Here is an 18,253-nt window from a genome sequence, read left to right on the forward strand (position 1 = left end):
TCTTGATGTGTTCTAATTTGTTAACTTCATGACTTTCTGGAAAGCCATAACAAGGTAATGCTGGAATTACTATACGGTTGACATCTCCAGTACTGGTTGTATGGAATGCTGTTTTTTTCAGTTTAACTAGATAAACTGTCTTACTCATTTATTGCTTAGGTTTTGGAACCAACTAAAATGGACTATAACTGGCAGATGCATAATGTATTATGATATTTCTTATCACTTGAATAAAATATGATACTTCAAGCTAATAAAAATTAATCTTGCTTCCTTATACTAGCTAACCCAGTTACTAAGAGCTAAGAATGCCCCAAATGCCTTAAAACAGTTCTATAAAACATAGTAGTTAAGTAGCTGTGAAATAGTTCACTGGAGCCCTTATCTGAGACAGCACCTTTGCAAAGTTAACAGCTGACTTGGTGCATTGACTTCATTTTCCAGGAAAGACTAGTTCCCAAAGGCTTGTCTGTATTACAGAAGCTAACTGAAGGCTTCAGATGGAGTGGGGGTTAGGAGAGGTATTCAAAGGGAATGTGTAGAAAGAATAGAATCATTTAGGTTGGAAAAGACCTTTAAGATCATCAAGTCCAACCATCAACCATGCCCACTAAACCATGTTCTGAAGTGCCTTGTCTACATGCTTTTTGAATACCTCCAGGGATGGTGACTTAACCACTTCCCTGGGCAGCCTCTTCCAATACCTGACAACCCTGTCAGTAAAGAAACTTTTCCTAATATCCAATCTAAACCTCCTCTGCCACAACTTGAGGCCATTTCCTCTTGTCCTATCTCCAGCCACCTCACTACAACCCCCTTTCAGGTAGTTGTAGAGAGCGATAAGGTCTCCCCCCAGCCTCCTTTTCTCCAGACTAAACAGCCCCAGTTCCCTCATCTGCTACTCATAAGACTTGTGCTCTGGGCTCCTTGCCAACTTGGTTGCCCTTCTCTGGCCGCACTCCAGCCTTACTTTGCCTTACTGCTGACTTGATTCCAGCATTTAAACTCCTTTAAAAAAGGAGAGCCACCATTGCTCAGTGTTCTCTGCTGAACATCAGCTTAAGTGCAGCAGAATGGGGAAAAGAAAACTCCCATGTGGCCTACCATAACCTTCTAGGAGGCAGAAGTGAAAGGTTGGTCCTCTGTGAGCACTTAAACTTTCTTTTCTTCTGCAGAGCAAGATAATTCTCAGATTAAAACACAGTGAAAACCTCAGCACAGCTCTTGCCCCACAGAAGTAGCTACTCTGTTCTGCATCACTCCTGTAAAGCCTGCTTCCTGTAAGCTTTCAGTCACATACTTTTTGTGAAATGAGTGAATGCAAACTGGAGTTCTTCAGTAAGTATGAATTGCATTCAGTGCTCATTCAAGGTAATGGTAGTAGTTCCATGTCTCTCTCCTCTCTTCTCCTTTCCTTCCTTTCTTTCCTTTCCATCTCTCTGTCTGTCTAGTGTTTCAGTGTTGAGCGTACTTTTTTTGGCTCACAGAGTGCTCACAGTTCTACCCCAGCCAAAGACTCTTGCCTTCTCTCTTCCCCTCCCTGTGACAGCTCTTTTTGGCTGTTATATCTGTAAGTAACTGGTGCTTTCGCTGCTGGCAGACTGTTCTCAGTGGGAGTACCTGTACGGAGGAAACAGCTGCAAGTCTGCTCTGAGGTCCTGAAAGCTTGGTTTACATGTGAGGTTTAAAGAACTCGGGACACTGGATGAGGTCTGACAGCAGTATGGTGGAAAGCCGACCCTCAGCAGTGGTGGCAGGGTGGTGGCATCGCTGTGCCTCAGGCTGCAGGGTGCTACTACCCCATGGCACCAAGCTGCACCACACTGTCAGGCATCTGGGCACCTCATGCAAAGCCATGAAAGCACCCAAGGAACCGAGGCCTTCAGAAAACTGCTTATAGGAAACCGCTCATCCTAGCCCGGTGTGAAACCTCCCAAATCTCACCACAGCAGACAGGGTGCCCAGTGCTGCCTGTGATTAGAGCACTTACAGGGCTCACGCTCAAAGTCCGATTTGCAGGTGCAAAATCCCACATGTAAGTGGGTTACTGGGCACTTTGGGACTGCTTTGTTCTACCGTTAGTCAATTAAAACATATCCTGTAGACTCTCAATCACCTTTAGGCACCCATGGAGCATGGAGAGACTTGTGGTTGATGTCCCTGTCATAGGGCTGTTGGCGGCAGTCACCAAGGACCCATGCTGCGTGGAGATCGTGTCCTGCTGGGGCACACTTGGTGCTGGGAGGCTCCTGCTCCCGGTCAGGGCTTGCTTATGCCAGCTGGTGGAAAGGGAGGTGCCCAGGGGATATAAATTCCCACATTTGGAGAGGATGAGCAGCTGAGTGGCTGGACAGAGAATCTCACTGGTGCCGTAATGGCAGGTAAGTGTCGGAGATTTTAGTCGCAATTCCTTCCATAGGGGAAGGAAAGCCTGGATATGACTGCAAATTTTAAAGTAATTTGCATACAATAAACTGCTCTAACAGACATTTCCTTGAGTGCAGTCACGCATGCAGAACTAGAAAGTGCCAAAACTAAAATTACATCTTCAATCTTCATTTGGTGCCTTTGTGCTCATGCATAATGCTACAGATTTCAGCTGCAAGTTCATGGACCTTGTCTCATTCAGTGCACGTACCCAACAGCAGTTCAGGAATCACCACCACTCACTGCTAAAGCATTTTCAGACCTCCTGTGTGTGTGTTCCCCCAGTTTATTTATTTATCTGCTTTAAAGAGCCTGAATTTGCAATTTCCTCTAGGGTACCCTCTGCTGTTCTTCAAGGTTCTTTGCAACACCCCTGTGAGAAGTGGGGTATTATCAGCCCTGTTTCACACATGGGGCCATGGAGCAGAGCAGTCAAGCTCAGAAGTGGGAGCTAACCTCAAGGCTCTGGTGTGAGGTCAGTTAAGCACTGTGTACTTTTAAGGCACTTACTGATTTCAGGTCCAGGTACTTTCCCAGTCTGGATCTCAGATCAAGTTCCCACTAAATGGAGCTCAGACATTCAGGGGCACCAATGCAAAGCACAGTCCAAGTGAAATTCCCAGCCTCGGCCAGGAAAGCTATAGCACAAGCAAGAAAAAAATCCAGTTCTCCAACATGGTGTAGACCTACCTTAACTGTAGGACCCTTCTCTCTCTCTACAGCATATTGCATCCTTCATTCCACAGTTCCCTTCTGCAGTAAGGGCAGCAACCCTCTTGCTAACAGGCCCCCTCACAACCCAGTCCAAGGTCGTTCCCAGGCCCATGAACTGGCCAGAGGTAAAAGCTGCTTATGGGCTTCTGGCTGCAGCAACCAAACTCATCGCTTCAGAAAAGGGCAAGTCCATAGCAGCCAAATCTCTGCACAGTGGTGTGTGATAGTTTCCATTCAAACTCCTCAGTCTGACATTTTCGGCCTGTTTCTTTTTCAGAGACGTATTGAAGCTGTCTCCCTGTGGTGGATTATATGAACTGCAAGGGGAAGACAGGCTGTATGGAGCGTTTCTCCTCTCTGGTGCATCCTTGACTGCAGCACGCCATGCAGGATGGTATCGCAGCAAAGGGAAGAGATGCAGCTTTCTCCAATAATTGCTCTGCAGTTATTCTCTGCTACTGGCTGTGACTCTGAGGTCCAGGAAGACGTCTCAGACTTGGCAGACGGCAAATAAGAACATGTTCAGGATGGGGAAGGGTGGTGGGTTGAACCTGGCCAGCAGCCAAGCACCCACCCAGCTGCTTGATCAGCCTCCTCACCCCCAGTGGGATGGGGGAGAAAACAGGAAGAACAAAAATGAGAAAATTTGTGGGTGGAGATAAAGACAGTTTAATAGGTGAAGAAAAGAGGCAGGGGAACCCTAAGAAAAACAAAGGCAATCACACACCACTCCCCACAGGCAGACAGATGCCCAGCTGGTCTCCGAACAATGGCCACCTTGGAAGCCAAAACCCTTCCTTCTTCTTCCTTTACCTCAGTCTTTATCGCTGATGATTGAGCTGATTGAGCATGATGTTGTATGATACGGAATATTGCTTTGGGCAATTCAGGTCAGCTGTCCCAACTGTGTCCTCTCCCAGTGTCTTTCCCACCCCTAGCCTGTTTGTTGAGGGGGCCAAGTGGGAAACAAAGAGAAAGCCTTGATGCTGTGCAAGCACTGTTCAGCAACAGCCAAAACATGTGTGTCACCAATAGTTTTAGCCACAAATCCAGAACACAGCACCACAGGAGCTGCTACGAAGACAGTTAACTCATCCCAGCCAGACCTAGTACAAGAATTTAGCAGAGGTTCAGATGGGTGCATGTGTCTGCACCTGGGTGGAGGCTATGTATGAGGGCTGAGAAGGACCCAGATTCGAAGTCCATCTTTTCCAAATTAGGAGCAGGGTTTTAAGCCTAGATGTCCCAACATAAGACACTCTATAGATTTTATGGATGTCCAAGAAATGTACATGCTAGAAAAGCTCTGCCCTTTTATATAACCAGCTTTATTATATACGGCAAAGCAAGTAATATGGGGTGGTTTTGCTGGCTGAAACACTCCACATGCAGACCAGGCTTCCATCCCCTTCCCTAGCTAATGTTTAAATACTGTAAAAATACCTTGGCTCCCACCTACTGTAAACTAATACAATCATATTTTTAAAGCTTATTTTGCAAATTGGGGGTGGGAATTGCAAACATACTTCTGCTCCAACAGTCCTTTGATAATGCTTGCTGGAGTGCATTACAGGTTTGCTGTCCCCAGCTTTCCCCATCAGACCTTAGTGCATGCAGCTAGGAAGCTGTAGAAGTGCAGGCCTGTATCACTCCTGCCAAACGCAGCACAAAACACTTTCCCCATGGCTTTAAGCTAAAAATATTGGACTGTGATCCAGGAGGGATCTGAAGTGGTGAATTCTTGCATTGGTACGATATGCTTCTATCCTGGCCAAATCCTGTTCCGGTGTTCAGTTACTCTCAAAGTGAAAAAGTTGTTCCTTGTATTTAAGCAGTATTTCTTGTATTTCTAGTTCATGCCCATTGCCTCTAGTCCTGTTACTGGATACCACTGAGGACATCCTGGCTCTATCTTCTGTACTCCCTCCCTCCCAGGTGTTTGTAGGCATTGATGCAATCACCCTGAGCCTTCTCTTCTCCAGGCTGAAGAGTCCCAGCTCTCTCAGCTTCTACTTGTATGTCAGGTGTTCCAAGCCCTTCATTGTCTTCATGGCCCTTGGCTGGACTTGTTCCAGTACATCCATCTCTCTCTCATACTGGGGAGCCCAGAACTGGACACAGCACTGCAGAGGGGTCTCATCAGGGCTGAGCAGAGCAGAAGAATCACCTCCCCCAGAAAACTTAGCTTCATTATAGCAAGCGACAGTGACTGGGCATGAAAAGCATCCACAGAAAGTGGTGACTTAGCAGATGGGAGGGTAAATAAAGGCCAGAGCTCTACAACAACATATGAAGAGCCATACTGTGTCAGACCAGAAATCCACCTGGTCTCCTACAGTGCTTGCTGAGAAAAAGGGCATAAGAAACAGGGCTCCAATCCCTGGAATAGCCTTCATTTTCAGGCAAACAGAAGTTCAGGGGCTTTTTGAGCCAGTGGCTTTATCCGGATCAATAATGAACTTCTCTGGCCCGATTTGAACCCTTTTATTTTTTTAGCTTCTAACAGCCTGTATTTCATAATTTGACAGTGTACCCCAGAAGAACATTTTCTTTTATTTTATCCTCACTTTCTGATAATTTTGTTGACTTTCCAGTAGTTCTTGTGTTATGAAACATAGCAAATAATCATTCCGTGTTCAACCTCTCCATGCTACCCCTCATTTGACAGACTTCTCTAGTAGCTCCCCTCCAGCACCTTTGCACATTTCTAACATTCATAGTGTCTTCTCATCATGGAGCCATCTGGTAACCCTAATAATCCTCATGACTCTTCTCATTTTAGTTCTGCTATATACTATTTAAAACAAGGTGACTAAGACAACAAGCAGTCTTCAAGCCACGTGCATTGGAGCAACACAGAGTGACATAATGGGAACTCCTGTTTTATGCTCTGTTACCTTCAAAGTAAGTAAAAATATCTCATCTACTTTTTTGATCACTGCTCAGTACTGGGCTGATGTTTTCAGAAAGTTATCCACAGTGACTCAAATATCTATTTCCTCAAGACTAATAGTTACGAGTTATTTTTTCCCCCTACTTTGCCATCATTGTCATTAAATTTTCATCCACTATTTGATCACCCAGTCATCCAGGACTGTGATACCCTTCTGCAACTTTGAACTCAGCGTCAATACTGATTGCCCTTAATAATCTGTACCAACTTAAAACTTTTGTCAACCTACTAGTCACGCTTTGTGAGGTCACTGAGGAATATATTGAACAGTAAAATCTAGTGTGCAAATACTTGTGGGAACCCAATGGCAGCTTCCTTCCACAGTGAAGGCTCTCCATTATTTCTGTAATTTCCTACTTTCTAGTTTAAAATAGGGAGAACCTGCCCTTTGTATTTCTTAGGAATCTGCAGCGATTGTTTCGCAGAAGCTTTTGACAAAATCTTCCATCTGCATCACCCTTACCCACAAAGCTTGTAAAATCCTACAGACATTTCCACCAGATCCATGAGGTATGACTTCCTCAGGAAATAATGCATGTGGAATCCTACCCAGCAGAGCTGCTCTTACAGTTCCTCCTGATTTTGCCAGGTAAAAACATTAGATTTATTGCTCCATAGATTTTGGCATCACCCTGGAGCCTTTTTTAGAGTCTGAAGTTATACTGGCCATTGACTATTGCTCTGACACCAGATGCATTGCAACTAGCAAATTAGCAGTTTCATGCTGAGTTACTCCAGACCCATTTGATGGTTGCCATCCTGCCTTCATCTTACCTGTCAATGTATTGATTTGTTTCAAAATCTCTTCACTTTGAGATTGTTCTTAATCTGTTACAGGGGGCTCCTTCACCTTGTTCTTAATAAGCTGTATTCGTGCAAGTTTTTTCCTATGGTTTTATCTTTGCTGAGTATTCCTTCTACCTCTTGACCATCTCACTTGAAGCTGCACTGACTTTCTGGCAGACAGCATGGTTTGGATGTGTTTGAAAGTGCTTTTTATCAGCAACTAGCCTCTAGAACTGGTATTTCATCAATCTCACTGGAGATCTACTTTTCATTTGCCAGATTGTCCTGGTTTTCCCATTTGGACATGACTTTTGTCAAGTTCTAGTAGTTACCTTCATGGTCTGATTTAATTGGGCTGGGGTTTTTTGTGAGGCTTCCTCTCTTTTCTCTTTTCTCTTTTTTCTTTTCTTTTCTCTTTTTTCTTTTCTTTTCTTTTCTTTTCTTTTCTTTTCTTTTCTTTTCTTTTCTTTTCTTCTCTTTTCTTTTCTTCTCTTTTCTTTTCTCTTTTCTTTTCTTTTCCTTTCTTTTCCTTTCTTTTCCTTTCTTTTCCTTTCTTCTTTTCCTTTCTTTTTCTAAGAGGCTTTTCAGCAAGATACTAGGCAGTTCTCTGCTTAATATAGTATCTCAAAAAGTCTCTTCGGCTTATCAGCATTTTCAATCTTTTAGCTTCTACTTTTTATATATATATATATATATATATATATATATATATATTGCTGCCCACATTTGAAGAAAGCTCCCTTATGAAGTTCAGCTTCATTGAAATGGACTTCCAGGTCATTTTTCCTTCCTGGCTTGATTTTGAATTTCAATACATGCAACTACTACATCCTCTTCACCACTAACCTCTCCACTTTCCACACAGGCTGTAAATTACTTGTCTCTCACGGTCCGTTTCAAGATACGTTCGTAGCATTTCTCTCTCCTTTAACCCATAATTATTTAGCCACCTTTTCCTCTAGGTAGTGGAGTTCCTATGTACCTAATTGAACTTGGAGCAATTGCTTTGAACTTCATGGCATCTATTATTTCAGATGTGAAGAAGAGCTTTCAGATGAAAGCTTGTCAATTTCTCCCCCTCCCACCTTTATTAGATGGACTAATAAAACACAGGGCCTCTATCCACAGACCTTGACTTTCACTGTCATCAGATGAACGGGCACTGCAGGTGGTCCCCACAGGGGCTGGCAGGGCAGGGCCTCGCCGTCCGGGGCCCGTCCCACCTCCCCCAGCCAGGGAGCAGGCCAGGCTGGTGTGGAAGGATGGCTGGGGCAGCACCAGCCCAGGGCATCAGGCACCTACCTCCATGGGGAAGGATATGCCTGATGTAGAGGGTGTCTGCTCTGATCAGGAAGAACAAGTAGATGAGGCCTTCTACAGACAGCTAAAAGTAGCCTCACGTTCTCTGGCTCTGGTCCTCACAGCAGACGTTAACCACACCAGTATCTGCTGAAGAAAGAACACAGCCTTGGAGGTTCTTGGAGAACATTGATGACAACTTACTGACCCAAATGATAAAGGATCCAGCAAGGAGAGGTGCTCTGTTGGACCTCACACTTACAAACAAAGAAAGGCTCATTGGGGATGTGAAAGTCAAAGGCTGCCTTGGCTGCAGTGACCAAGAGATGGTGGAGTTCAGGATCCTGAGAAGAGAGAGCATGGCAAAAACCAAGATCAAAACCCTGGCATTTAGGACAACAGACTTTGGCCTCTTCAGAGATCCACTTGAAAGACTCCCATGGGATAGGACCCTAAAGGGAAGAGGGGTCCAAGAAAGCTGCTTGATATTCAATGATCATCCCTCTGCGCTCAAGAATAGTCCATCCCAAAGAACAGGAAGTCAAGCAAAAATGCCATGAGGCCTGTGTGGATTAACAAGGAGTTCCTGGCAAAACTCGGATGCAAAAATGAAGTATACAGAAAGTGGAATCAGGGTCAGGTAACCTGTGAGAAATATAGAGACACTGTCTGAGCATACAGACATGGTTAGAAAAGAGCAAAAGCCACCCTAAGTTGAGTTCTGCAAGGGATGTCAAGAGCAACAAGAAAGGCTTCCATAAATGCATAAGGGGAAAAAAGAAGACTAGTGAAAATATGGGCTTGCTGCTGAAAGGGGCAGGAGTCCTGGTGACACAGGACATGGACAAGGCTGAGGTGCTGAATGTCTTCTTCACCTCAGCCTTTGCTAGCCAGACCCGACTTCAGGAATCCCCGGGGACCAGGGGGAAAGGTTGGAGCAAGGAAGATGTACCCTTGGTAGAAGAGGATCAGGTCACAGAATACTTAAGCAAACTGGATATACACAAACCCCATGGCCCCTGACAGGATGCATCCATGAGTGCTGAGGGAGCTGGCTGATGTCATTGTGAGGCCACCTTCAATTACTACTGAATGATCATGGTGACTGGGATAGGTGTCTGAAGACTGAAGGAAAGCAAATGTCACTCCTATCTTAGCGAAAGACAAGAAGAAGGACCCAGGGAACTACAGGCTGTCTCTGATACCAGTTCCCCTCACTAGGCCTGATCTTGACGCTCTCCTTGGGTTTGATGTCCTGGCCTGACCTCGGCCCAGCCCCAGTACAGAATCACAGAATGGCTGAGGTTGGAAGGCACTTCTGGAGGTCATCTGGTCCAACCCCCTGCTCAAGCGGGGCCACCTACAGCCAGTTGCCCAGGACCATGTCTAGTTGCATTTTTAATAAATCCAAGGATCGAGACTCCACCACCTCCCCAGGCAACCTGTACCATTGCTCGGTTACCCTCACAGTGAAAAAGTGTTTCCTGATGTTTGGAGGGAACCTCCTGTGTTTCAGCTGGTGCCCATTGCCTCTGGTCCTGTTACTGGGCACCACTGAGAAGAGCCTGGCTCCATCATCTTTACACTCTCCCTTCAGATATTTGTATACACTGATAAGAACCCCCCCTTCTCCAGGCTAAACAGTCCCAGCTCTTACAGCCTTTTCTCATATGTGAGATGCTCTAGATCCTTAATCAGCTTTGTGGCCCTTCACTGGACTCTCCAGTATGTCCATGTCTTTCTTCTGTTGGGGAGCCCAGGACTGGACACAGCACTCCAGATGTGGCCTCTCCAGGGTGGTGTAGAGGGGAAGGATTGCCAGAAAAGCTGTCTGGTTGCAGTTCATGCACCGTTACACCAGCAGTGGCAACGCTGTGGAGGGCAGCACCCTCTGAGGACAGGAGGGAGCTGTGTGGTGATAACATGAAGGGCCCTTAGCCCCATAGCCCTGTATTAATGTCTCCCTGTAGGACCTCAAATATTTTGTTTGGAATTTGTTAGAGCCACCATTGCTTGTTACCTTGGTTATGTTTATGTTCTTTTTTTTTTGTCCTGCTTTTTCATTTTTCAAATGAGAAATATATGCATAGTGTTGAAGTTGTATGTTGTCATTCTTGCTTCTCACTTGATTTCTGGGGCCCTTGGTACTTCCATTGACCCCTTAACTTCCCTTCTGTCCCCCACAGCAGCCTAAAGTTCTGCACAGAGGCAAGCAGACCCTTTTCTTGCAAAAGGGCCCAACACTGAAGTTTCTGGGGATACTGCAGAAGGTCCTGCCCTGTTCTTTGCTCCTGACACAAGACCTCCACCAAGACTTCAGATGAGCAGAGGAGGCAGCAGAGGAGCAGAGACTCCCTCCTTTTGTCCTTTGGCTGCCTGGCACTCAGCTTATCAAGGGCACATGAGAACTCCAACTTCATGTGAGTAAAGACCGAGACCCTCACTTACACCTTCACTGGTCAGTACCTCCAACACCAGGAGAGCAGCACTGGCTATAATGCAGCTGGGGATCCTGATGCCAGCCATGACTCAGCCATTGTAACCTAGCTAGAGCCCATAGATTGGCCTCACTACTTGACAAGCCCCTGAAGGACTGGGCAGAGGGCTCTCTGCTGACAGTGTACTCATGGGCCCTGCATACACCACATGAAGATCCCGTTTGTAGTCCCCTCACAGGTGGGTCTCTGCAGGAGATTCCACCACTTTGAAGGGACCAATGACTTGGACCATAGGGAGATGGCAATTTTGGAGCATAGCCTGGCACATCTTAGCTCCCTGTGCTGCTGACCTCCCAAGCGGTGGCACTGAAGCACGTGGTGCTCAGTAGAGCACGGAGGCAGCATGTGTGTAACTCAGTCTGCATCACTGCCTAGGAACTGCAAGGCTCTCCTTAAATTAACTCCTCCAAAATATCACAGAGATCCGCAGACAAAACAGCAGTCAGGAGTAATACGGTAGCTTCAGGATATGCAGTGTAAAATGAGAACATGAGCCTTTATCTGAAGAGAAAAAGAGGCTTAAGAGCAAAAGGGAAACATTTACAGAGCTACTACTGATAGAAAGCATCTTGCTTTAATTCCTAGACTGAACACAAAGAACCAACTATATTAGATATTTTGCTCTTGCAGAATATTAGTGGTTGAGGCATGAAGTTAGTCTTCAAACGGAGGTGAGTAACATAAGTACTAACTGAAAAGCCAGCATAAAGCAGTATACCAAAAGGAAGACATGGGAGATCCTCACTAATGACGTTCGAGGAAAGTGGTGAAGGAAGTATATGGCTGTGATACTAAGTCTGAGAAGGTCCCCAAAAGCAGATCAGATAGTCCGCCAAGGGCTGGGGATTGTCTTGTATAGCACCATGGACTACGGACAACCAAAACCAAGAGCAAGGTCTGAATGAGGGAAGTCCTTCAGCTTCTGTGCACTCACCAGTGTCCTGGTTTCAGCTGGGATAGAGTTAACTGTCTTCCTAGTAGCTGATACAGTGCTGTGTTTTGAGTTCAGTATGTGAAGAATGTTGATAACACTGATGTTTTCAGTTGTTGCTCAGTAGTGTTTAGACTAGAGTCAAGGATTTTTCAGCTTCTCATGCCCAGCCAGGGCACCTGACCCAAACTGGCCAACAGGGTATTCCATACCATGGGACGTCCCATCTAGTTTAGGAACTGGGAAGGGGGGAGCAGGGAATCGCGGCTCGGGGACTGGCTGGGTGTCGGTCGGTGGGTGGTGAGCAATTGCCCTGCGCATCATTTGTACATTTCAATCCTTTTATTACTACTGTTGTCATTTTATTAGTGTTATCATTATCATTATTAGTTTCTTCTTTTCTGTTCTATTAAACCGTTCTTATCTCAACCCAGGAGTTTTACTTCTTTTCCTGATTTTGTCCCCCATCCCATTGGGTGGGGGGGCAGTGAGTGAGCGGCTGCGTGGTGCTTAGTTGCTGCCTGGGGTTAAACCACGACAACCAGCCTGAAAAAGCTTCCTGATTTAAAACACGCTAGACTTTTTGTGTCCTTCCCTTGCTTGCGATGGTTCTCACAATGCTGCAGCTTCCAGGCTGACTGGTATTTCCAAGCAAAACAACAGGCATCACAGGCTTCTAGCAATAGATCAGAGTCCCTTATATTCCATAACATCAGCCTCCAGTTGGAGAGTTGCACTTTACTACTTTGCACTTTGAGATATGTTGACATTAAGGTAAGGTATTCTGTGGGTAAAATCCTATATGAATAAATTCTACAGGGTTTGTTTGCCTGTGGTCGGAACAGAGGCTGCTGGAGCTGTTAAGGGGGTGAGAAGGAGACAGCAGCAATCTAAGCAGACGCGGTAGAAGTGTCGCAGGACCCAGAAAAGACAGATTGGTATAGGCTTGGTTATAAAAGGTTTGGAGAACCACTATTTTATGCATGAGACAAAGCAAAATACTGGGCTTGCCTTCTACCTTTCTTTAATCTCCTTTCCATGTACACAAAGCAATTTCAAATACAGGATTTGCTTTTCATCTTTCAAATATTATTTCTGTTCATCCAAGAAGCTCTTCCTCAAATGCACTGTATATCACTGGGGACCTGCTCCACACTCCAAATGTTTTTTTCATGTAATAAATACTTGACATTTAGAAAAATCGCTTCTAAATTTACACAGTGCAGAGCTCATGGTTTGAGATTACCCTCTAAACACCCTGAAGTGCCAGGCGCATAAATAAATATCTTTGCAAATAGATTCTCATTTATTAGTTTTGCAAGTGTATTTTCACTTCCTGGAGATGGGTGATTACTACAGGAGAAAAGAAGCAGCTCTGGTTTAAATTAAATAGTAAGAAAGTGCAGGAGAAAGGCTGGTAAAAAATGTTAAATTCTCTCATTGTTCTTTTGATTTGTTTTCTATCTTTGTAATTTAAATTTCATAATAATGGTACTACACATTAAAACTGTCCAGTTGTGCTTTATGTCATGGGCAACCAAGCATAGATCAAGCTGTGAAACAGCAGCAAGAGATAAACTGCAGTTTTTAGAGAGAGGAAAAGCTGTCTGTCTGCAGTTCATGCATGATCTCCATCATACAGAACATAAACGGATCTCAAGATGTAGTGTATTTACCCCCATAATGCTACTGGGACAGGACGAAGCATTGCTGTCCCCATTTTGAAGAGGGAGTAATAGAGGACTGAGTGCTTGGCCATAGAGAAATCGAGGCACTGCTCTCTACTCTTGCTACATGGAGATTAAAAAGAAAAGATCCCTACAAAGGCATCCTTCCCTCTGAACTGCAAAGTCTTGCCTCATTTGCAGGTGTGTGGAAAGGAAAGACAGACTAGATTCCTGATGGCCACAAATTGATTAGCATCCCTTCTTACAAAAGACCTGTGGATGGTGCCTGTGCTGCAGAGGCTGGAGTACTGATGCAGTCAATGGTGCCATGCAAGGATACAACCATAATCAGTGAGCAAGGTGATCCGTTTGTTTTACTTTAGCTGTCAGAAACCTAAATCTCTCATTCAGGTTGGCTCTTTGTTGTCAGCAGAGACATAACAGCACCATGGTGGACGGGATAAAGGTCTTGTTTCCAATAGTCCACTGACTACAGAAGGCAGCTATGTCAGCCCAGATGGTTAGCCTGGGGCAGGCTGTATAAGCCAGTCTCCTCTTCTGTACAGGCTGAGCCTTAGCAGCCAAAACCACAAGGGACCCAGGATCCTTGGACATGTGCTCACAGCCCTTGAGCTGAGGGCCTTCAACTCAGGGACTGCCTGTGTTTTTCCACGGAGACTATGAGTCAGTAGCAGCGACGACCATGATGATTACAGACTTCTGTTTTGGTCTGGATGTGCCAAAACATTGTTTCTTGGCCGAGTCAACATTTAGTGAAACTAAAGTAGTTTGTCACTTTTTCTGGCAAATGGCAGATGAAGCTGTGTGGAACGATTGAGTGTGGAGGTCCCTGTTAGCACACAATCATGCTTTGGCTACTACTTACCTCTTTCTCTGAGCATTGATAGCAAGATTCAAGGAATATGCTGCCAGTCAAGCTTCATGACATCCTCTCCATTAATGTTGTATTACACTGAGAACTGGCTATTACTTACCTCCAGTTTTTGGTCCTCTCAGGAAGATCTAGCCCATACCTCCCAAAGCCCCTCAGACTCACAATTACTTTATGTTTTGCTAATGAATTTATCCAAGTGAAGCAGTGACAATCCCTAAGTGAAAGCAGTTTTACTTGCACTGCTAGACTACTGAACTAAGCTAAAGCCAAGGTACAATCAAATTAAACTATTTTTAATGTATCTATTTAGGGCTGCACAACAGTTTGAGTACACAAATCCAATACCGATTTCAACAGTGAACATTTGATAGAGAAAAAGAGCTTTCACATTCTGATTTACTTCTTATGACCATGAAAATTGTTTCAGAGATCAAAGAAATTAAATTCACTATGTTTGTTATTCACAAAGGTACAGATTCTTTCAGAGAATCCTTATCAATCTGATCCCATTATATGCTATCTCTAAGCGATGTTACACAGTCTGCAACTTAGCTACTATTTCCCTGGACATGAAGCGTAATGCCACAGGTGTAATGATGAGGTCATAGACAAGTCTATGACTTTGTATGAATAAGATAGATAGCAGCTCAGTCTGGGCTTGTACCTACATTTCACCAACACTGGAGTCCCTTAGGGTGAAGCATCAAACTGCAGACATTATGGCCCAGCTAGTCACCCTACACTCTATAAACCAGGGAATCTAGGGCATGATTTATCGCATCCTAATGTGGATACCTAAAATAAGCCAGATTAATTATTCTCCACTTCTCTCCATAGACCATAAAGGGAACCTACAGTGACGACTTTGAACTACAGTGATGACACCCACATTCAGTTACATGAAGACCACTTTTGGCCTCAAAATGCATCTACTTCAGTTCACTGCTAGACTATACAGCACTGAACTGCCACGCTGGGTCACATTCCCCCCTCTTCTTTTTCTTTTCCCCTAGTCTGAAGTCACTTTGCAGTGATCTTCCATCTCAGCTGATCTCTTGCTGTCTGACTTCTGAAATTAATGTCCTCAGCAAATCATTCAGCTCCTGCGGAGCACATACAACACAATCAGTATAATTACTTCATGTCACACCTCAGTTGTCACTTCACTTTAATGGACTGCAAGTAAGATGAACTTGGAAAGTGCTCTGAGTTAAAGCTCTTAGAGTTTCTATTTTAGATTCTTCTGAAAGTTGTTAAATATATTCAGAAAAAGAGATTTCATCCTTGAGATTATTATCTATATTATAGCAGAACGAATAGGACCAACAGAGTTCAGAGCTCTATGATTAAGGCACTGCTAAAAAACATTCAATGCAGATAGGGTAAGGGTAGGACAGGAATGATAGGACTGATCTAATAAGTGTAGGTGTTTGTGATGTAGAAATGTATATATTAAGTAGTCACCCTGTCTATGAAGTAGCATCCTGTGCTTATGGACCATGGAGCTTAGCATACAAGTCACCCTCCCTCGAACTGGAGGCTGTGGTTGGCAAGATGAATCTCAGGCTGTTTCCTTCTGCCACCCCACTCAGCTTTACAGCAAGGTGAGATGCCCAACAACACTGGTAGACCTGTGTCACAGCTGCTAGATCTGCCTCCCACTCCGGCCCATTCAGTTGTTCAATGTGTCTGGCTTTTTAAAAGGAAGTTATTTTACACCAGCATTTGATGGAGAACTGTGTATTCAATGTCAGAGTACTGTAATCTCCCATTTTAGGTCACTGCCTCTGCCACTTAATAATCGCACCCATCTCATCCTTCCTTCGTAACATTTCTCCGTGATGTATCATGCATGATACATGCGTGACGTATCTTAACTCTTGTCTCTTCTATTCCAATGCCTCAGAGAACTTCATTGTCTTTTTTGGATCCAGCTTTGAAACCTTTCCTGAGAGCGTAACAACTCTGTATTTTGGAAAAGTAGAACCAATTCATTTAAAATCCAGCTAGGGTAAGAGTCCTTTTGCTCTTCTTTTATGTCATAATCCAGCTTTAGGATATTTGCCAAGGCAGCATGCCGCCTAGCTCAAGTCCTTCCTCTCCTACAGGTGATTCAGACCCATCATTCCTACCTTCCTGGCAGGAGTCCCAGGCACCCAGCTGCTGACGGGTCTGGGGGAGGATCGGTAGCAGCCTGCAGGCAGGAGCTGTGCCTCTGCTCTGTTAGAGGGCAGAGAAAGCAGGGGCTGCAGCCCACTCCCGAGGTCCTCCCTGGGCTCACAGCAGGTTTTCCACAATGCATTATTGTTAAGGCGAAGCATCAGTTTTAGAGGGGCAGCTACTGAGTGTTTTTACTCTGTTAAAACTCCACACATAATACAAGAGCAACTTTCGTCCTTACAAAGGAGATTAAAAGCTAAACAAAAAGAACTAATGCCCCTGCAGGCTTGGAGTTACACAAGCAGGACTGTGCTTAGAATTCAGTCAGATTATTTTTGCTCTAAAAGTCTCTCAAAATACCTAATAAAGTAATTTTGAAGATGAAAGTTATTCTATTTCTAATACTTTTATCTTCTTCCTAGCACATCCAGCATTGCTTCCTCCAACGACAGTGGCAGGACATGAGCTTCTAGACTAATTCAGCTTTGCTTCCCAGTGCTGCAGAAGACAGACAGCAGATTAAATTCAGTCCTCGCTGGGCTCTCTCTTTTTTCACTTACATGATAAAAGAGTTTCAGCTGCACTTATATACTTAAGAGCTAATGCTTTCATTATGGTATCTCCATTAACCAGATGGCTCCATCTATCTGTCTGCACAGGCCGTGAGATCTTAACACTCCTATTCACTATTAATTGGCTCTGGCCGCAGAGTGAGGGTGACACAGACACTTGATACAGGAGTGGAAGAGGCAAGCTAAAACTTAGACGTGTATCTCAAAACCCAGGCACATTCAGATACCAGAACATGGGCACACCGGAATCCTTGAGGAGGAGGTGATCTCCCCTCTCTGTTTAAAATGCTGATGGTCTTCCTCAGCCCATATGCGTATTTTCCCAGCTGCTGGCTGTGATGCGGCCATGACCCCAGCTCCCCTAGCCCACCGCCATGGCTTTCAGCTTGTGGACTAGACTTTGGACATTCTCTTCTGGACTAACCCAGTGCCCTTATGTTGTAACTTCTTCGCATGACGCTTTTTACCTAACAGTATTTTGAGGCAGGAAGAAAACCTAACCTGGTCTTGGACAATCTTCTTGCTCCTGGGAAAATTCCTTCTTAAGCCCTTCTAACACCAGTGACCGTGTTTCCCCCATGGCAGGAGTGCCATCTTCATGGGAGATGCTCTGCCTCTAGGAGAACGGTTTGTGCTTGGCGTGATCCAGAGGTACTGCAGCTGTTTGACAGGCATAATCTCAGTGCATAACTGCTTCCCTCCCGCTCTGCTCTTGTCCAGCCAGCTTTTCCCAGACTGCTCCCCTTCCAAGCAGAGGATGAGGAAAAGGCAATGCTTTGTCTGGGGCAGTACTCACTTACTCTGTAGCTGGACCAAGCAGTCCTAATCACCAAGCAGTGCTGCTCTTTCAATATTTAGCTGTTCATCAGCTAAATATTTGAGATGGCTAAGCTCATTCTAAGACACTTACTTTCCACAGCAGAAATCACACTTCTGCTTTAGAAACTGTTTAGATTATGAGGACACATTTGCATCTGCATCACTCATATATGCAATTCCAGCTGTCAGCACAGCAAACAAAAGAAACCCTTTGGTTCTGATCATCTGTGAAAGAAAGACTCACTACGGGAAGGAGGGAGGCCACAAAGATCCAGATCTTAATCTTTGGGCAGAAGCCACTTGGTGCTCCGTGAGGCCAAATAAAACCTTTCAGTTCTAATCCTCTGTTCTGGCTGCAATAAAATTTGGCAATTGCAGTTCAGTCCCTAGAGGGCCCTAAAGGATAATAGTCCACATCACGAAACAGCTGCGAGTACATATTTGACCAGATTTGATGAGGCAATGAGCTTCTATTTGGAGAAGTCACAGTAAGCAGCACAGAAGCTATACGGCCTTCTTCTGGCCAAAAGTA

The sequence above is a fragment of the Haliaeetus albicilla genome, chromosome 2 (genome assembly GCF_947461875.1).
Source record: "Haliaeetus albicilla chromosome 2, bHalAlb1.1, whole genome shotgun sequence".
Classification (NCBI taxonomy): domain Eukaryota; kingdom Metazoa; phylum Chordata; class Aves; order Accipitriformes; family Accipitridae; genus Haliaeetus; species Haliaeetus albicilla.